Source organism: Nannobrachium achirus, assembly GCF_963921795.1.
Source record: "Nannobrachium achirus genome assembly, chromosome: 14".
In the NCBI taxonomy this organism is placed as follows: Eukaryota; Metazoa; Chordata; class Actinopteri; order Myctophiformes; family Myctophidae; genus Nannobrachium; species Nannobrachium achirus.
This window is the reverse complement of record NC_137821.1, coordinates 58319012-58341604: the sequence shown is the minus strand read 5'-3', so window position 1 is coordinate 58341604 and position 22593 is coordinate 58319012. Positions and strand designations below refer to the sequence as shown.

Sequence of the window (22593 nt, the reverse complement as noted above, 5' to 3'; positions counted from 1 at the left end):
TGTTAAGTTAAAATGTATATTAGTGTTGTTTTTTTTAAACCAAATATCCCCCGGGTCAAAATGACCCGAACAGAACGAAGGTGTAGTGAATCTGAACAGAACTTAAGGGTTAAGAGACCACTTACACATGCTGTTAAAGCAAAAAACAAGCCAGGCTGGAGAAATCAGACAATTCCACAGCAAGTCTGCTCTTAGAGCCACTTCTGTCAAGTAAGTGTTGTGAGCCTGTAGATGGGCTTATTTAAGTTTCTTACAGGGCTTAAATGGTTAATCAGACAAATTATGTTTTGATTTATATTTTTGGTTAATTGACCAGCCCTATTGCAGGACCCTTATTCTGCAAATCACAATAGGAAAAAAAGAGAAAAGTTTATGTTTGAGCTTTTTTGGTGGCTCTTATATGTGGCTCTTATTTTTTCTCCTCATGCACTGAGCTCAGTTTGGGGCTCTCCCAGTGACTAACAAGAGATCAGGGGACTCATATATCATTGAATGACAGACAGAGAGAACACAGTACTATGATAGATATTTAACTCATATAACATTGAATGACAGACAGACAACACAGTACTATGATAGATATTTAACTCATATAACATTGAATGACAGACAGACAGAACACAGTACTATGCAGAAGATATCATCAGAAAAAAACACAATGCAAAATAAATGCTATTTACAATAGAAAGGTGGCTTTTCAGTGCCGTTTTAAAGGAAATGGATTTACATTCCTTAAAGGCCTTCGGTAGGGCGTTCCACATTTTAGCAGCATAACAGGAGAACACATTTGACCCTTTTTTGTGCCAAATCTACAGTGGAGGATATCAGTGCAGTGGCTAGGTATAGGCGGTATAGGCAACCGCCTAGAGCGCAATCTCAAGGGGGGCGCCGCCGACAGTTAATGAGCCACCCAAACCGACCCAAAACCGACTAAAAACACCCCAAAACCCGCAAGAATCGTGTGCGCACGAGTGGAGAGAGGCACATTCGAGAGAGCTGGCAGAGAGTGCTGATTAGGCTGGCCACGGGTCTGGAGCATATTGAAGGGAGCGCTGGCTGCTGACACGTGCACAGATTGACATCAAAGGGGGCTTGTAGAAAACACCATCCCGTGGCATATGGCCAAACACAGTCATTGATGGAATATAACCTGTTGAACCATTCCAGTCAAGGAAATCATAGCCTACAATGTGAGGACCAGGTCCTATCCCAAATAGGACAAATTCATTATGAGAAATGTTGCCACATTGAATTAAGTTTAGGATTCCTTTACATTTGATGGGCAAAACCACTTTACACCTTTTAAAAAGGGATCATCAGAAAAGCAGATGACACAGCAACTCTCAGAAATGTGCCCTTTCATGACTTTTACAAGCCAAGTCTTGTTTTCTTTTCTTTTCTACCATCTGAGACGTTTTGTAAATATGAAATCAATACTTTTGAGTGTTTCCTGAACAGAATTGTTTAGTGTAATTAAAAGAAATAACAGCCTATAGCTTATGAAAATAATCCTGAACACATGGGGGTTGCAGGTCGAAAAACTGGGAGGTCTGGTTCCCATACATACATGTGAGTGCGTTCCTCAGGAGAGCATGCACAGTACTGCTTCCTTACGCTACTCATTCCAATTTCCATGTCCTTTTTATAATCGATGAACTTAAAATATTTAGAGATGTCCCCGAACATCCACTCCACCGCCACTCTGACTTCACTCATGCACCTGTTGAATGCCATCATCTGGGGAGTGAGATTCATGTTGCGGAAAGGGGCTTGGAGATTGGTGCGCAGAGGGTAGGCCGGGTCCCCTAGGGGGTCCTCAGAGTTACTACAGGGGGGCTGCCAAATGTTAGTGCGATGGGAGCATTCTTTTAAATTAACAACTTGAACCCTCACATCCCTATTCTGAGGAGAACTTTATAGACAAAAATGGCAGATCTACAGTATAAGCTCTCCACTGCGAGGCGTTGAGAGCTTGTAGATCGGCTATTTTGGGCAAATAGGTTTGGTGTAGAGGTAAAAAAAAGAGTACAATGTGAAAGGTCAAATTTACTAAGCATTGATGATTTAAGTGGTTAAATATCACATTAATTGATTGATTGAAGACTTTATTAGAAGTTTGCATAGGGAAAGGTACAGTTTCATGACGGTACAGTTCACTGGTACAATTAAGGTCTACTAAAAGGAGATCCATGAAAAGACTAAGCTTATTTCCACAGGAAACCATTTAAGTATCTCATATAACATTGAATGACAGACAAATAGAACACAGTACTATGCAGTAGATATGTAAAGAAAAAAACAAAAAAGAAAACAGTAAGTCTAAACAAACAGTAAGTATATACAAAGAAGGGGCAGGGGAGGGTAGGGTTGGGCTAGGTTAGTTTTTTTACCAGTTGCTAACGGTTGCTGCCTGTAAGTGGTTTTTCAATGCAATTTTAAATGATGCTAGTGATCCACACTCCTTTATAGCCTTCGGTAAGGCTCTCCACATTTTGGTGGTATAGAAGAAAAACAAGTTTGACCCTTTGTTGGTTTTGACTCTGGGTTGGAAGTGATCTGTGGCGCTGCCTCTGGTGTTGTAATTATGGACATCCTTAATGTTTATGAAGTAGTTTGACAGGTACTTGGGTATCATAGTGGTGTAGTGTATCTTGTACACCAGGCCCATTGCAAGTTGCTGTACTCTGTCATCTACTCTGAGCCACCCCACTCTTAACTGGTGAGTAGCGGTGAGGTGAGTCTGATAGGGAAGGTTAAGCAGGACCCTAATTAGTTTATTTTGGGCTGTTTGGAAAAAACAGTTAAAAACACATCAACATGTATCAAACATAGACTGACGACAGTGCTGTCAAACAACTCTATGAATATGGAAATCTGCAACACAGTTTTATACAACATGTAGAGGGGGTCCCTGCTTCATCTCTCTCTCAGCTAAGGGGTCCTTGGCCTGAAAACGTTGAAGAACCCTGCATTATAGTGACCTATTCAGTGCCTAGGTTACATAATACCTATTTGTGAATTGTAGGTATGTGACTGTGTATGAGATTCAAGTTTGGTGACTTAGGAGGGGCTGGCTGGCCAGGCTATCCATATTGGCCTGTAGCCAACTGTAAATATGTGAATATGTAAATATACTGAGAACATGAATGGTTATGTATGCTTACCAACTGGACCATAAGGGTTTGCTATCAGCCCGTTTGGGATGACAGTAGACTGAAACATGAGACTATGGACCAGTGGCGTCAGTTCAGCAAAAGCTAGGGTATGGCAAATATGGGACATGGAGTCCTCATGGCACGCAGGTTTTGTAATTTTTCCCCCCAGGTTTCTATGGTTTCTTGGGCTGGATATGGCAGCATGGAACTGTTGTTAGCAATGCCAGTAATATGTCTACAAATAATCAATCCTTGAATTCGCTATGTCCCATGTGCATTCTTTGAATCTGGTAGGAGTCAACAGTATCGAAAACTGTGGCAATTTTGTTGGCAAATATTTTGCTTTATCCAATACACGCTGGAGCTGCCGCGTTGAATCAGCAAAAGCACTGTGGAAAAATTATCAAAAGATTCAAGAGGGGCTCAGGATTTTGTCGGAGATTGAAGAAGAAACCAGGGGGACGCGCAAGGAAGCTTGTGCGCTCTAGTACGGAAACGCTGGAAATGGGCTTCATTGCTGCATTTCGGGACACTGTACTCTCTCGAATTAATGCAACTAATGCTTATTTGCAGCGAAGTGATATCACCCTTGATGCTTAACGTAAAACATAATTGCGTGGCTGCACAGAGGGATCTTTTTGTCCGTTTTTAGAGGATGGCTCTTGGTGCACCTGGCGTCAGCTACATTTACAGACATGACAGCCAGCGAAAAAAAAAAGACTTACAACCTTTGCCGACGAGAGTGGGGAGGGAGCAGGATGTCGAGCTTGATGGAAGAAGCAAGTTTTAGATAGAGACCTTCAATGTTGCTATCGACACACTTGTCCAGAGCCTGAGACACCGCCTTCAGCCCTACGAGCACCTATTCAGTTTATACAGTGCACTTTTCTTTTAGTAAGGGGAACATAAGAAAATCTGCCAAGTAAATCGTTACCAAGAGATTTCCAATGTGTTTCTAAAGTTGTGTAATAATATGTAGGTTGAAATTCAACTCCCGGGGGAAACCTCATAAAAAAAATATTTGTGTTTGTGTCCCATTAACTTTACGATACAGGAAAACAAAACAAAAAATAAATATGCTTTAAGTAGCATGTGAGGGGTCAAACTTAGGGTTTTTTCATGATACTGAATCCATTGCAAGCATTTGTTTTGCACGAAAAAACATTCCATGGGCTACACATGGCCCCTACAAAACGGTGAAAAGTGATGATTCATCATTAAACCATCGTATTATATCCTTTAGAAACACATTGGTGAAGACATTTCTTGGTAACGATTTACTTTGCAGATTGGTCAAATATCTTATAAAATCCCCTTACTATTTGTGCAAGACGAGGAAACTGCCCTGGTAATGGAGAAAGCTGACACTCTTGCGTCTGCATAATTATCCGCCTGACCTAAATGAGGAATTAGGCAGTGAACTAATTCAGTTCCGATCTTTTGTGAAGTCTGGTGACAGAAGCCCCAATGCAATGCTCCAAATTATCCTAGATCGTAGCCCCTCAATCAAAGTTTCCAAATGTGAATGTGGCGCTGCGACTGTTCCTGATTCTGCCCGTCACTAACTGCGAAGGGGAGCGCTCCTTCTCCCTCTTGTCCCGGATTAAAAATGAACTGAGAACTAAAATTACCCATCACTTTCACTGATGGCCATAGAGAGTGAGATGACCAATCAATTGGACTTTGATGACGTTGTGGATGACTTCGCACGGAGCAAAACCAGAAACAAATTCATAAGGTAAGACTATTTTCATGATTATTAGGCTTTTCTGTGTGACACCATAACTTGATGTAATTGTTTTAGTTATTATTTTAATAGAAGTGGCTTGAAAGTATTTGTGGTTTTAGGCCTACTGGTTGGTTGAGTGTGGTGTATTTGGTTAAATGTGTGCTGTTGGCTTTAATAGCTGTAAATCCTGTGTAGTGGAAATACAGGTGCATTTATTTGTAGTTATTGCTGGGCTTTCCTTTTCTTCCCTCACAGGAATCCCTTGCAGTAAATCCTGTAGAAATGCAGGTGAATTCGCAGGCCTATGCACGTATGTGTTGCGCACACTGCCTCTCAAGCTTTTTCATGTCGCTGGTCCAGGGTCCCGTTTTCTCATGGTCCGCCTATGGCAACAGGCAGGTCCTTATTGGTGTGGTTGCCCGAAGGGCAACACACTGCAGTTCTGGGGAAACTTTATTTATTCTGGATAAACTTTTCACTGGATAAACTTTTCACTGGTTAAACTTTTCACTGGATAAACTTTTCACTGGTTAAACTTTTCCGCTGCCATTGGAAATTGATGGAAACCAGATTTATTAGAGTTGTAATTGGAATTCAATGGGGGAAAGTGCAATTGGAAGTCAATGGGGGAAAAAGTGCAATTGGAATTCAATGGGGGAAAGTGCAATTGGAAGTCAATGGGGCAAAAGTGCAATTGGAAGTCAATGGGGGAAAGCACAATTGGAATTCAATGGGGGAAAAGTACAGAAAAGTGCAATTGGAATTCAATGGGGGAGTGGCGCTAGCTCAAGGATTGGTCTGGCTTCATATTGACAGTTAGCTTGCAGAAGTGGTCACGGCAACCACACTTGCAATTTCCAGTTGCATCTTTCTAGTTACCTGTCAGAGTAGGCAGTGTTCAGTGAACCACGGAAAAATGCATGTGAAGGTTGTAGTACTGCTTCTCAAGCTGTGCCCTTCATGATCATGGGTACCACAACCTCCACCCGTGGAGTCAGAGGCAGTACTCACCACAATGAAGAGCAAGGGGAAAGTGTCCTAAGATGCAATTATTTTGGAAGAAGTCATAAAGTGTCTGTAGGAATCTTTAAAATTACCATCCCACTAAGTGCCAAGCTCTGTATACTTGGAATTCACCCAAGGAACTTTATACATTCAGCAAAGCAAAAGTGTGGAAGCCCCAACATTGAGGATGTGGCATCGAGAACTCATGAATTCCATCGGGCTGGAGAGGTTGACATATGTAGTTAGAGGTAGACGTGATTTTGAACAGCTTTGGGGGATGTATGTGGGTGCCATGGAGACAGCTACCGAAATATAATGACAACATATGGATAAGAAAGGGGGAAAAATGGAAGAAAAAAAATATTTATTTATGTATTTTTTCATTATTTGTATTATTTTCAATAACGCATGTGCAGGTGGTATATGTGTGTGTGAATGTGAGTGAATGCATGTGAGTATATGTATTGTATTGTATGTTTATTGTATGTAAAAAAAAAATATATATATATATATATATATCAATACAAATATATTTAAAAAAAGAGCAAGGGGAAACTGCTCCACCCTTCAGGGATGTCCATCAGCTCCACATGAAGCTCCACAGCCAGCACTCCTCACTAAGGAGAATCCTTTAGAAGTCATTATGAGAGGGATGGACTCCACCACCACCTGGCCCCCACCATGCCATAAAGTGACCAGAAGAGTTATTAAGAGACCACTTACACATGCTGTTAAAGCAAAAAACAAGCCAGGCTGGAGAAATCAGACAATTCCACAGCAAGTCTGCTCTTAGAGCCACTTCTGTCAAGTAAGTGTTGTGAGCCTGTAGATGGGCTTATTTAAGTTTCTTACAGGGCTTAAATGGTTAATCAGACAAATTATGTTTTGATTTATATTTTTGGTTAATTGACCAGCCCTATTGCAGGACCCTTATTCTGCAAATCACAATAGGAAAAAAAGAGAAAAGTTTATGTTTGAGCTTTTTTGGTGGCTCTTATATGTGGCTCTTATTTTTTCTCCTCATGCACTGAGCTCAGTTTGGGGCTCTCCCAGTGACTAACAAGAGATCAGGGGACTCATATATCATTGAATGACAGACAGAGAGAACACAGTACTATGATAGATATTTAACTCATATAACATTGAATGACAGACAGACAACACAGTACTATGATAGATATTTAACTCATATAACATTGAATGACAGACAGACAGAACACAGTACTATGCAGAAGATATCATCAGAAAAAAACACAATGCAAAATAAATGCTATTTACAATAGAAAGGTGGCTTTTCAGTGCCGTTTTAAAGGAAATGGATTTACATTCCTTAAAGGCCTTCGGTAGGGCGTTCCACATTTTAGCAGCATAACAGGAGAACACATTTGACCCTTTTTTGTGCCAAATCTACAGTGGAGGATATCAGTGCAGTGGCTAGGTATAGGCGGTATAGGCAACCGCCTAGAGCGCAATCTCAAGGGGGGCGCCGCCGACAGTTAATGAGCCACCCAAACCGACCCAAAACCGACTAAAAACACCCCAAAACCCGCAAGAATCGTGTGCGCACGAGTGGAGAGAGGCACATTCGAGAGAGCTGGCAGAGAGTGCTGATTAGGCTGGCCACGGGTCTGGAGCATATTGAAGGGAGCGCTGGCTGCTGACACGTGCACAGATTGACATCAAAGGGGGCTTGAGCCCCTGCCCTTTTACCCTGCTGTAAAAAGGTGCCCTCACCATGAATGCATGCTTTTACTATGGAGAAAGAAGTGCAAAAGCCCCCCTTTCCAGGTCCTACAGCAGGGGTCTTCAACGTTTTGAGGCCAAGGACCCTTTAACTGAGAGGGAGATAATGCAGGGACCCCCACTACATATACTGTATCAAATTGTGTTGCAAAATCATGGACACTTAATAAATTTGACCTTTTCACTCTACACCAAACCTATTTGCCAACAATAGCAGCTCTACAAGCTCTCAACGCGTCGCAGCGCGAGGCGTTGAGATTTTGTAGATTTTGTTGAATGCAACATTTTATGTTGAAAGAATGTGTCCTCCGTCTAGAAATCCACGTCATAGGCCGCACACCAAAAATAGCTGATCTACAAGAGTGTCAGGGATTGAACTCTGTTGTAGGACAAGACAGGCCAAACTGGACAAACAAGTTTTGGGTGTTTCAGGGGAGCGGCTTGACCATGTTTAAGGCTTTGGGTTAGCCTCTCTCTCTCTCTCTCTCTCTCTCTCTCTCTCTCTCTCTCTCTCTCTCTCTCTCTCTCTCTCTCTCTTTCTGGTGTGAGCGCACGGAGCGTTTGAGTTCGGTGTTCGGTGGATTTTTTATCAAACTTTACTGCTGCTTTGTTTCCCTTGTTTTCTCCATGAACAGGTAAGGCTACCGTTTTTGCGCCAATTGTTCCACAGTCTAGATGAGAACCTGACAGAACTGCGTGTAGGGTCCGTTATAACAGCAATGATGTAATTAACTCACTCAGATGCCCTACACATAAACCTGTACATAAGGTTGCGTAGTACAGCAGAGCAGGTGGGAACCCCGACACGACAAACATCTGGCTCGCACTGGAGCTTCTCGGAGCTCGATCTTAACAGCAGCCTCATACAGTCATTATAGGCCACTGTGAGACGTCTGATGCTGCCTTGTCTGTAGTGACACCAAAGCTGGGCGGTATACAGTGGTGTACAAAAGGATCTAAAAAGAGATATCTTCACAGGTTCTGAGCACATGCTAAATCTGCGACACAGCATGTTGGCTTGGGCATACAGCTTCTGCTGCTGTCTATAGATGATGTCCTTGTCATCTGAAAGGTCATTGGAAATAATATGACCCAAATAAGTAATCTCGCTACATACATTTAGGGTAGAGCCAGCTAGATTGAAGTCAGGGAAGTTAGATTGTCTGTCCTACCTACTTCGGATAATCATGATTTTACTCTTTTTAGCATTGTATTTAATATCTAAATCAAGGCCATACTAAGGCCATGAATAAACAGTGGTTGTCTTTTTTGAAAGATGTGGCTTTAGTCAGTCAGCTGGTGGAAAACGGAGTGTTTATAATCCAAGTTTCACCCTTGGCTGTTGCGTGAACCAGAGTGACTGTGTGTCAAGCCTCATTCAGACCGTTCGTGTGTTGTGTGTGAGAGCACACGCATCCTATTCATTTCCAATGGAGGCTTGCGTGCAGTCCGTCTAGCACGATACGTCAAAATTCGCGCTGAACGCACACTGACAAGGACAGATCTAATTTGATTGACGTTCATCTCAACCGACTTTATTAAAATCGTGTGCGTGTGTGAGCTCTTGAAGCCAATGAAAGCAGTGCTGCTCTGCGTGTAGGTGTGGCTGTGGGGAATGACAGGGACGTGATCCGACAGAGTGATTGTCAATCACGGCTGTTGCGTACTGGAGGCGCACATAATGTGTTGTGTTCGTATGCGCTTAGACTGCGTGCATGTTTCTTTGGTGTGAATGTAGGTTCAGGTCAATGGTGTGATATGGAAGTATAGAGTAGAAGTGGTTTACTGGTCCCACTAAAAAATCTCCCATTCATTTTCCCCATAGACTTTTACATAAATATTTATAACATATTTTAATATTACATTATTTTATATACTACATTTAATAACTTCCCTTTGTTTAGCGATTTTCAAAATGTTAGAAACAAAGGTTTCATGTTCATGATTCACTGCCATCCTGGATGGCTTGGTTCTAGGCTTAACATAATTGTTATAAATATTTTCCTGAAAGTCTATGAGGAAAATCAACAGGATATTTTTTAGTGGGACCAGTAAAACACGCCCACTGCGATGCTCTATATAGGAACTCTAAATTCATGACGTCACGTGCACTTCACGTGCACGCGGCATGCCACTCGGTGCTAGAAATACTGTATTCAACACACGTGATGGATTTTTTTTATGGAGACACCCATAAGTCACCTCAGCAGGGGGTGGAACAACACAGCAAGGTAACCAAGTAAAATATATATAATAACAGTGAAACAGTGTTCATCATCATATTTCAATACACAACAGTGAAACAAACAAACAGATAAGACATGATTATTACAAAAGGAATAATTAAAAATCTAGAAAATCATATTTATTTTTTCTTCTTTTTTGGCAACAAGAGAAACAATACAAAAATGCAAGGGAATGTATAAATAAATAAATACACCAGGGATGGAGATACAGAGTGACAATTATAGAAAATGGCTGATATAAAAATCTTCATTCATACCCTTGGGAGACATGGTATTTAGGGTAAAAATCCAAAAAGATTCCCGCTGCAATAATAGTCTGTTTATATCACCACCTCTTCTAGGGCATTTGACCTGTTCAATGCCCTGGTATCTAAGGGTGGAAACACTGTGCCCAGCGGCCAAGAAGTGCATAGCAACGGGGCTCTTGGGGTCTTGGTTACGGATACTGCCCCTGTGCTCGCAAATGTGTGTTTTGCGCGCTCTGTTGGTCTTGCCAACGTAGCCAAGACCACACAGGCATTTTAAGAGATAAATGACATTTTTGGTTGTGCATGTTATAATCCCTTTTATATCAAAGTGCCTGCCCGTGAGGGGATGCGTAAAGGTATGGCTTTTGGTCGTGAAATTACATTGTGCGCAATGAGCGCACCTATAATTCCCTTTGGGGATTTTTGTAAAAAAAATGGATTCAGACACTAACCCCCAATATCATGAAGGCTAATTTGACCGTTGGGCGACACAAATAAGTCGGTGTGTCCCAAAACGTAGTTACTGCACTCTGCCTTTGTAGGGCAGTATAGGGGTGAGATCGGATTTTCACTACAGTTTGTCTGATATTGGGCGGGCGTTTGTGGACCACTCTGGGCATGTCTGTGAAGGTATTAGCCAATTTAGGGTCACTGCTGAGGATGTGCCAGTGTTTTTTAATAGTACGTTCAAAATCTTGTCCGAGGGCTGAGTACTGTAAAATGCATAAAGGACCGTTATTAGAGGAGGGGTCTCGCTTCGACTGTAAGGCTTCCTCCTGTGTACAGCCACTGAATCTGTCTTGTGCCTTTTTTGAGCGGTGGTCACACCGTCTCCATAGCGTGGCCGTGTGTGTAGGTATGTTTGTGGGTGGGTGGGTGGGTGGGTCTGTATGTAGCCTCAAGCCTGTGGTGTAGTACCTTTTATGACCACACATGTTAAGGAAGGGGCGCTGTTTTCAGGCCAGGCCAGGCCAGGCACACACACACACACACGCACACACACACACACACACACACAGGGGGGAAGGGGGGGGGGGGGGGGGGGGGGGGTTGGTGGGTAAACCACCGCTCAGTTCACACGGGTGTGATTTTTTAACCACTCCTCTGGATAACCTCTGCTTCTGAAGCGCATATCTAAAACGTCTGCCTGCTTTTGGTAGTCCGCTGTGTCACTGCACAGTCTCCTAATGCGGCTATGCTGGCTTACCGGCAGACTGCGCTTCAGAGGTAGAGGATGGAAACTGTCGTCTCATAGCAGGGAATTCCTGTCTGTAGGTTTTCTGTACACATCTGTTTTAAAACTTTTGCCATCCCGCATAATGCGTATGTCCAAAAAATTAATTTCAATTTGATCGGAATTGATAGTGAACTTGAGTGTTTACATAGTCGAAAAACATTTTTTGTGTTCATCACTCCCCCAAATCAGAAATGTCATCAACATAACGACGCCACAATTTGATATGGGTAAGATAGGGATTTTGTGCGCCAAATACACAATCTTTCTCAAATAGGCCCATAAAGAGACCTGCGTAATTTGGGGCCATGCGGCTGCCAATAGCTGTGCCGCGTATTTGGAGATAATAATCATTCTCAAACATAAGTAATTTCTTGTGAGAACCAGTTCGGCCAACTCTTTAATACAATTAGTGCTTGGAGAGAGCTGGGTATCACGTTGGTTCAAGAAAAAGGTGAGTGCTTCCAAACCACCTGTGTGTGGTATACAAGTGTATAAGCTTTCCACATCAAGGGTGGCCATAATAACTTCTCCTTCAATATCTCCCAGTTCTTTTAAGGTATTGATCATGTCCATAGAATCTCTCACATATGCTGGGAGAGAAGTGACATGTGGTTTTAAAAAAGAATCTACATAGGTAGAGATTTTGTCTGTTAGAGACCTTATAGACGGTCTACCTAGGTCTACCTGGAGGTGATTCTAAGCGTTTGTGGATCTTAGGCAAGGTGTAAATTACTGCTATAACAGGATGTTCGACTTTCATGAACTCAAAATCATTTTTATCAATTTCGTGATTATCCAAAAAGTATTGTAGTTTTTCGTGTATTTCAGCTAGTTGTCTTGTAATTTCATTTACATAATCCACCCGGTTCTGAATAGCAATGGTTCTCAACCTGTGGGTTGGGACCCCCAGGGGGGTCCCCAAATTATTTTGGGGGGTCCCCAGATGATTAACTTAATGTGAAACATTGTTTTCTCGCTCAACAGTCCTCAAGTTAATAAGGGTATCTGCATGTTTCTAAAGTGAGAATTTAAGGAGAAAAATAATAAATAAAAAGACAAATTAAACATTGTTCAAATTGTCAATTAGAGGCAGAAATTATGAAAATAGCTGATCTACATGCTCACAATGCCTCGCGTTGTGAGCATGTAGATCTGCTATTTTCACAATAGAACCGTGTTATACAAAATGAAATGCCTCAACTCTTAGTGCTCGTCAGGGTGGGGGGGTCCCCAGTTAAAATATGATTATTATGGGGGTCACGGCCTGAAAAAGGTTGAGAACCACTGCACTATAGCACCGCCTTTATCTGCGGGCTTCACAATCACATTAACATCATTCTTCAAGTCAGACAAAGCATTTCTCTGTTCTTTAGGGAGGTTATTCATTGTTTTGTATTCACGTTTTTTATTCAAGATTTGGGATACATCTTTTTCCACCAATCTACAGTAGGTATCAAGAGAAGGGTTCCTATATTTCTAGGTGGACAAAAAGTAGACTTTGCACGAAAGGGATGTTGTGCAACTTGTGCAGTAGTTCCAGTCTCATTTACAGTTCTTTTATTCTGTAGCTCATTGGGGCTGGGCTTAGAGCTGAAAGATTCCCTTAATCTGAGAGTGCGGAACAACTTGTGGAAATCAATAATGGTGTTAAAGTCATTGCATTGTGTGGTAGGTACAAAGGAAATCCCTTTACTAAGGGCTAACTTACTTGGAGTGCTTATGGATTTATTAGACAGATTGATCACATTCAGTGATTCTCCAGTAGTGGGGAGGGTGGGGGTTGTGAGGACGTCTTCCTCTTACCCCTCCGGTATTTTCTCCAGGGCCGTTTCTCCCTTGGCCTCTCAGGCCTCTGCCGCCTCTCCGTTGTGGCCTCGACACAACAACGGAGATGTAACTTGATGAACATCAAAGCTGATACCCGTTCAACCATTAACTTTGTACGGATTGGAGTAATGATTAAATTAATCTGGCTGAATCCCCCTTTCGCACTCTGCAGTGCTGCATGGAATGATTTTTGCACAATTTAACAAAGACATTAGGCCAACAGGTATAGTTTCTCCGTTGCTATGTTTGAAGGCCCTGAATGCAATAATTTAACTAAATGCTGGTAGCCTGAATCTTTCGCACACTTCAATTATTTCCTCCTCTCCAAATCTGAGGAGCCTATACTCTGCTGGGGGCCAGCTGCTAGGTTCCAGAACTTGGAGCAGTCTAACCAAGTCAGCATACTGTGTTGCACACTGATCCTGTAATGCAGAGCCAACATACGATTGCTTAGATTATCACAAAGACCTCTGATGAATTGTTTGTGGTTCATGGACACAATCTTTGGGTGGTCACTCAGCTCAACTGTTTTAAATCTGCCTGCTGATATTGCAATATTGGCATTGCGTACTTTAGCACCTGGATGTTCTAGCATTTCCTCAAGGAGGTCCACATTCTCCTTGATAAATCTGTCTGCGAGGGCTAGTAGTTTTGTGATTCTGTAAAGATTCTGATAGTGTTTTTAACAGTGATTGTGTGTCATGCATGAGTGCTATGTCTAACAACAACTGCTTTGAAGTTAGTTGCCTTAACACACCTGCATATCCAAGTCTGATTTGGTTGCATCTTTTTTTGCTTTACTGAAGTGAGCAGAGCACATAGTGACTCCAAATTATTCCACACAGCAGACACTGTGCGAAAAGAACTTTCTACCCATCTTGTGCTCAAGACCCGGTCAATTTTTCGCACTTGGGTGTCAAGATTGGCAGCACACTCTCTGAGTTCAATTTGGTTTTGAGGTGATTTACTGTAAACAGAATACAATTTATCCATAAAATACCTTGACACACTTTTGCAGTGTCACCCGCAGCCAGCTCCAGACGGTGGTTTAAACAATGCCAGGTCAATATAGTACGATAAGATCAGACAACTGTTTAGCTACTCCAGATGCGCCCCAACATGACACTGGCACCATCGCTTGCAAATGCAACTAAGTAGTTCTTCAAATATGCATGATTAAAGCCATGTCCAGAGAAGCATTGCAACAGATGCTTTGTAATTGTATCAGCTTTTTGGTTGGGGAGCTCAATCAAAACTAGAAAAAAGGTGTATGGTTTTTCGTCCTTTTCTAATTCACAATTGAGACCATCAGTGTAGTTTTATCCCCCCTGGTAGTTGATTCATCTATTATAATAGATATTTTACCCTCTATTGCTTGATAATGCTTGGAGATGATTTTGCACATTTGCTGCGCTGTATCTTGAGTGCAGGTTAAGGCCAATATCAAACCCATTCTTTTTCAGTAACCTCAGACCTTGGTAATGATCTGTGAAAGGCCTGTTGTTTTGTGCCATGTGGTATGCAGCGGTGAAAACAGCAGTAGTAGCCCTCAGGGATGATACATGACGTTTGTCATTGGCTATTTGGCTTTCTCAATTGGCTGGGTTTTTGCAGTTGCTTGGAACTGTTCTGCCGCCTTGTGAACATGTGAATTTATGTGTATTAATATGTTCTTCTTAATTGTCCTTTCCGTATGGTGCAATGTTGTAGCTACCCCAATGGTCTGACAAAAGTTCCCATTGGGAGCTGGGTTAGGGTTAGGGCCTACACATTCCACCACATTATTAAAACTAGCCCTTACCCGTTCAAAGAAATGAGCTCCAAAATGATGTGCAGTGTGTGGGTTATGGGATGTGCACTGTGCATACAGTATATGAGGGATGGAAAGTAACTTTAACTGGTGCTTGCATGATAATATGTAGGAGCATCAATGTAAGAAATACCCGTTTCGTTTAATGGCTAGCCCCCCCCCACCCGCCCACCCGCCTGCGCACACACCCGCCTGCCTGCACACACACACACACACACACACACACACACACACACACACACACACACACACACACACACACACACACACACACACACACACAGAGAGAGCTGGTTAAACATGTTGCCTCATGCTAGATGCAGAATAGATGTGCCTCATGCTAGATGCAGAATAGATAGTAGATACACCATAAAAATGCTAATATACAGTATATGATTTGTGAAAGTGACAAACGGGCTTCACAGTTATGTTAGGTGTGTTCATATGCTAATGGTGATGCGATTTCAGATCAATTGCTCCAGCCACTGAGGAGAAACGCTGTTTCAGACAGACAGACACTCACTCACTCACTCACTCACTCAGACATTCGCAAAATTATAGTATAGATAGTAGCCTATCTGATAATAGGCCTACATAACTGACTGTGATGCTGTTTTAGGCTCTTCTTCTACAACAGCAGCAGCTGCTTTCTTTCCCAACAGCTGGAATCCACAGGCACGGCAGGCAGGCAGGTGGCGGTAGACGTAAAACAGAGTTTCCTTTGGACCCCAGTGCTGTGGATGTACTGGACGCTTAGCGGCTTCTTGGTCTTCTTCTTTGGTGTATGTCCCACGGGCAAGACAGTAGATACCAGGCAGGCAGTAGACTGTAAAGAATGATGGACGAACGTCCTGCTGACCGTTTATACAGTGTAAATGAGGACGTAGGTGAGGCCTGCGTTGCCCGAGGATTGTTGTGCAAAGTTTATTGCCTGGTTCTAGACCATAGCCCCCGCCCACTCTCATAGTGGACTGTTTTTCTGGTCTGGAGCTGAGTACATGAATCGGCAGTTTAGCAGACAAAAACTGTGGCTGATCCAATGAGCGCAGGGGGTGGGGGTGGGTTTAACAAATATCCAATCCGTGCAGCAGTTGAAATGATTCAAACAAAGTTCACACACACACAGGCAGGCTGAGGCAGGCACACACGCGCGCGCGCACGCACACACGCTGATTTCACCGAGCGTCGCGTTCACTGTGCGTCGCGATCACCGTGCGTCGCGATCACTCCACGCGTGCACGCTCGCAAAAAAGTAAATCGCTCAAAATAGGGCACAGTTTTAGACTAAAGCGTGAGCTGAGTCTGAAATCAGGCTACAAAGTTTATACAGTGTAAATGAGGACATCAGCGAGGCCTGCTTTGGCAGAGTATTCTTATGCAAAGCAGCCAGGTAGGGGAATTGAAACATTGACTACGCCATCACACATCTTGACGGCGTGTGTGCACGCGTGTGCATATGTGGCACGCGCGCATGCAGCTTGAAAAGAATGGGAACGTCGTTCCTGTGCGCTCCCACGGCATCTCACCGCTGGTTCAGGTGTACCGTTTATCCCTAACGCTGCGTTAGAGCAAACTAGAGCTCCGACGCTTTGGGAAATTTGCAAGTCCATTTAGAACACTAAAGCTGGGATGCAGAACTCCCAATCTAGTCCATGTACAGTCTCTTCGTTGACAGGGTTTCATGTTCCTCGACTGCCCGAAACAAACACTAGAGGTGTCTTTCAAAGTTAAGCATGGAGATGTACTATGATAGATATTTAACTCATATAACATTGCATTCCAGACAGACAGTACTATGTAGAAGATATCATCAGAAAAACAGTTGCTAAATAAATTGTATTTACAATAGAAAGGTGGCTTTTCAGTGCCGTTTTTAAGGAAAGGGATTTACATTCCTTTAAGGCCTTCGGTAGGGAGTTCCACATTTTAGCAACATAGCAGGAGGCGTACCGCTTTGTTTGATTTTAGGGCAAAATCTGTAGGAGCAGTGTCCAAAAATGTGTTTGAAAAAAGGGCCTGATGGTGGCGCTAAATAGGACAGATCCATGTTGCTGCCATGACTCTAGACATACTGTGTACTGCTTTGTGTGATTTTAGAGCAAAATCTGTAGGAGCAGTGTCCAAAAATGTGTTTGTAAAAAGGGCCTGATGGTGGCACTTTATGGGACAGATCCATGTTGATGACATGAGTCTAGACATACACCGTGTACCGCTTTGCTTGATTTTAGGCAGGGGTAGACAAGTGGAAATTTACTTCTGGCACTCTGGGCCAGTGGATTTTGATGATCACTGGCCCTGACACGCATGTGCACGCGTCCTCGTCCTCGTTCTTCCTCGATACCAGCGTCTTTTTACATATTTTTTAATACAAAAGGACCCCTATGCAAACCAGCCATTGAGCTTTCTGTGGTTTAAATCCTTTCAGTAGAAGTTGTAGCAGTGAACTGTACTGTCCTGTCCCCTTTTGCAAATTACCATGATTGCCACCATGCTGCTATCAAAGCTATATTTTATAGATGAAATGTAAATAAAATACATCTATAATATTCTTGATCCAAGTCTAAACAGGCAATCCAAAGGCAAAACAAATGCTTGCAATGGATTCAGAATCATGACAAACCCTTGACAAACCCCTAGTTAGACTCCTCACATCCAACTTAAAGCAGATGCTTTTCTGGGTATTTTCCTCCTGTATAGAAAGTCGATGGGAGCCCAACTTGATTTGGCCGCTGTGGCGACCACGAAGATTTTCGGCTCCGGCGCCCTAGCTAAATCATTAGAGCAAGGCCTGGGCTACATCTGTGCAAAATGTGGCGCTATTAGACGGATTTGCACGAAATGAGCATTGTCTCCCCTTAAGGCCTGGGATGTGGGCCACAAGCGCTTTGCTGCCACACAGAAAAAAACATAGGGGGAGAGTGGGGTAAACTGAGACACCCCGTCTATCTAGGCAATGGAACACATTTGTGGTCATGTGACCATTATATTTTCAAGCCCCTTGAATTGTCCCCTTGCCATGAATGAGAGGACCTGATAGTGCTGTGGAAAACCTTTTTTTTATTTATTTTTTATGTAAAAGTAAATGTTCTTGCTGTCAACATAATCAGCTTGTGTCAAAGGAAATTGATTCAGGGAGAACATTTTGTATCATACATGTTGATGAACTACCAACATATAAATCCATGTGATAGATGCTAGCTGAAGATTACCCTGAATTGATAGGAGATGTCCTTTTTCCCAAAATGTGGCTGTGGGGTAAAGTGCAGTGTTATTTTGTAATTTTGTTGACCAAGACTAAGACTAAAGACTAAGTCGGCTAAGATTTTGATATTTAGTCAACTAAGACTAGACTAGACTAGACCAGACCAAAACAATTTCAGAAGACTAAGACTAAATGTGTGTTATTAAAACGTCTAAGACTAAGACTAAAGCTAAGTCTAAGACTAAAAGGAATTAAACCCAAATACATATTCTATCTTTCATTTGAGAATGTAGGCACTTATATGTTCTTTTCAAATCTTGTTGGTTTTGCTCAGAGAGTAGTAGACAGTGTCAGATGTGATTGATACTGTTACTATTTGCAGAGCAGAGATTTTGTACCTCATATACTGTAACATTGAATATAACATTGAATGACAGACAGAACACAGTACAGTAGCCCCGTTTACATGCACGCATCTAATCGTATTAAAAACAAGATTTTAGATAAACCCGATCTAATTCTGCATGTATACACCTAAATAAACCCGATCAAAACCAACACGATTTAAATTCTGATCGGATGCAGAGGGGTGGTCTAGACTTTTTTACGACCCGATCAAAAGGAAAATCCTTCCATGTAAACACCTAACCCGATTAGAATGTGACATGTTCTTTCAGCGCAGGCTTCCTGGCCATTTATTGTGGCACTTTTTGTGATGTTTCACCACATCTATTTAGTTTATAAACGCATTTTTTAATCAATCTATAAATGTGCAGACTATCTGTGTAGCCTGCCTACGTTAGTGTGCGTGTTTGCGTGCGCTCACGCGAGTCCCAACTAAGACTCCTGTCTCAATTGAGAAGAACCGTAGGCTAGAGATCTTCACAGGTCCAAAAAATGGTCCCGAAAACGAAAACTAAATGGACCGTCAAATTTTGACCGATTCCGACCTGTTATGAAACAATAATCAAATTACAAAACCAAACCTGAGTGGCCCCGTAACGGTCTCGTCCGATTCCGTCCCGTTCCGACGTTCATTCTTTTTTTACAGACCGAAACCCGTGACATGTTGTCCCGAGATCCTTTTATTTCCAAGGTTCCGAGAGACCCGACCATTTAATCATTATTAAAACCCTCTTTTATGTAACTCACTGCAGCCGTGCAGCGTGCTGTTAACTGATTGACAGGCAGAAGAAGGCTGCCAAGGAATCTATAATATTAAGATCGAAACAAAAGTCAGGGATAAAGGAATACTTATAGGCTACTTTCTAACTACAGAGGTAAGTCATTTTCGGTTTGTTTGACATGTTTAACTTGTACGCGGTCGCGGGTGCCTTCTCATCAAAAAATAGCCGATCTACAAGCTCATCAAAAAATAGCCGATCTACAAGCTCACAACGCGTCTCAAATCCTGGCAGCAGGCTACGCATCACGTTAAACTGATCCTAGACCAGCATTATCATCTCACTTACACAGCCATTCATTCATCTCGCGGCCTCACGGCTAACAGACCTGATCCTAGGTCAGCCTAAACACAGCACACACGAAACAGAACTCCAGTAGTTCGGTGAGAGAAAGAGAAAGATATTCTAGCGCGACTGGACGCTACGTCCTCGTTCATCTATCCTCCTGTGCGTCTTTGCCCAGGTCAGATTGATCTGGCCACTAACTAATTGTCGTCTTGCGATCATAAATAGCCTAAGAAACCACCAGCAAAACATCCTATATTCTTCATCGGATAAATAATATTTAAAGGGGCCTGGGGTAAGTGGATATAGCTAAGAGAGTCAATTTTAAAAGTATTATAGACTTTTTGTTTATTATCGTGAATGCACTTGTCCATGAAGCCATATGTTCTATGGGCCGTCGCCCGTCGGGAGCAAATATGGATTGTGACGTGATGATGATGATGATGATGATTATAATGATAATATAGGCCTAATACATACAGAACAACGCACATCCCCAATAATCTAATTAAAAGAGCATTGCAGCTTATTTTTTCACTTTGGTGGGGCTGTGTATTTGCTTAGGCTCCATTATTATTACTATTATTATTAATGGATACAGGGAAATGCGATCTATTTAATCATTTGCGTCACAACACGATTTAAAAGTGGGCACATGTAAACACCAGATCGGATTGATCTCACCCCATGTATACACTTGATCCAATCCTTCAATCGGGTTTATTTAGATCAGATTGGAATGAGGCTGTCATGTATACACAGCTAGTGATAGATATTTAACTCATATAACATTGAATGACAGACAGAACACAGTACTATGATAGATATTTAACTCATATAACATTGAATGACAGACAGAACACAGTACTATGATAGATATTTAACTCATATAACATTGAATGACAGACAGAACACAGTACTATGATAGATATTTAACTCATATAACATTGAATGACAGACAGAACACAGTACTATGATAGATATTTAACTCATAACATTGCATGACAGCAGGGCCGGATTTAGCCTTCAGCACTAGGTGGGGCAGGACGACATGACAGGGGGTTACCTCCAGCCCATGCTGCTTTGTGGCGCGGGCGGAAAATAATTGGGGGGGGCAAACCCCCTAAAACACCCGAAATGCATAGAAAACTAAGCATTTTGGCACACTTATACCTATAACACACAATGTAAACAACAGGTCTTACACCTGCATCAGGCTACAGCATAAACCCCCATCCTTTTTTTCCTCTCTTTTTTTGGGCGGCCCATTGGCCCACTAGTGTAGTCGGTATGCCAGATGCCCAGTCCACCCACCCCTGCTATACTGTATCTCTCTCTCTCTCTCTCTCTCTCTCTCTCTCTCTCTCTCTCTCTCTCTCTCTAATTTCTTATCAGTTAATCTATCCATCTACCTAGTCGTAGCATAACATTTCAAATAGTTTAACATTTTTGAATTTTTAGTTTTTGCATGCCATCATGTTTGGTGGGGAAGACAGGGCATTTAGGGGGACAACGCTCCCCTTGCCTATGCTTAGATCTGGCCCTGACACAGACAGAACACAGTACTATGATAGATATTTAACTCATAACATTGAATGACAGACAGATATAGAACACATTACTAAGATATCAGAAAAACAGTTGTAAAAAGAAAAAAGGATTTACATTCCTTTCAGGCCTTCGGTAGGGCGTTCCACATTTTAGCAGCGTAGCAGGAGAACACATTTGACAATTTTTTGTGCCAAATCTACAGTGGAGGATATTGAAGGGAGCGGTGGCTGCAGGCACGTGCACACATAGACATCAAAGGGGGCTTGTGGCCCTGCACTTTTACCTTGCTGTAAAAAAGTGCCCTCTCCAGACCGTGAATGCATGCTTTTACTATGGATAAATAAATGCAAATGCCCCCCTTTCCAGGTCCTACAGCAGGGGTCTTCAACATTTTCAGGCCAAGGACCCTTTAACTGAGAGGGAGATAATGCACGGACCCCCACTACATGTATAAAATTGTGTTACAAATTTTCATAGATTTTATGAAAGCACTGTCATCAGTCTATGCCATTTAACCACTTAAATCACGGATACTTAATACATTTGACCTTTTCACTCTAAACCAAACCTATTTGTTGGCTAAAGTTCTCCTTAGAATAGTGATGCGATGGTTCAAGTTGTTCATTGAAAATAATGATCCTATCACACAAAGATTTGGTGGCCCCCTATAGTAATGAATAATGAATTGCATTTTTATAGCGCTTTTCCAAGTGCTCAAAGCGCTTTACAATGGTTCATTCATTCATACATTGGGGAGTGAAGCGGCGAACATTCGACGCCAGCGTCCTCACTTCCCACATTCACACACCAATGGTGGCAAGCTTGCACCAACCAACTCATTGGAGGCAACGTGGGGTTCAGTGTCTTGCCCAAGGACACTTCGACATGTTGACAGGAGGAGCTGGGATTTGAACCTCCGACCCATGGATCATTGGCCAACCCACTCTACCTCCTGAGCTACAGCCGCCCCATAGTAACGCCCCATAGTAACTCTGAGGACCCCCTAGGGGTCCCGGACCCCTTGTTGAAGACCCCTGTCCTACAGTATTCAGGAGACTTGTCTTTTCCGAACTCTCCTGAACTTGAATGCAACATTTTATGTTGACAGCATGGGTCCTCCGTCTAGAAAGCAAAACACATTGAGAGCTTGTAGATCTGCTATTTTTGCATTCTTTGCTAAAAGAGCCCTTTTAGGACATTTCAGCCCCTGCCCCTCAAACATCCTCTGCACGTCCCTGGCTGGCTGTTAACAGTTCTGTTTCCAGGATTAACCCCTCAGTGTCCATTAAGTGCCCTTTCTGTGATGAGACACAAACTATTTGTCATTGTCTCATGGAATGTTGCAGATTACAAGAATGATTTGAAACCTTG

At 42.5% G+C, this 22593-nt stretch overlaps 1 protein-coding gene across 1 annotated transcript in view; it reads left to right on the top strand.

Moving 5' to 3' along the window:
* LOC308298162 (protein NLRC3-like) overlaps window positions 1-22593 on the top strand; it is a gene marked incomplete at both ends in the record, with an annotated part of 97391 nt that overhangs the window by 6845 nt on the left and 67953 nt on the right. The gene's annotated exons all lie outside the window — the stretch shown is intronic.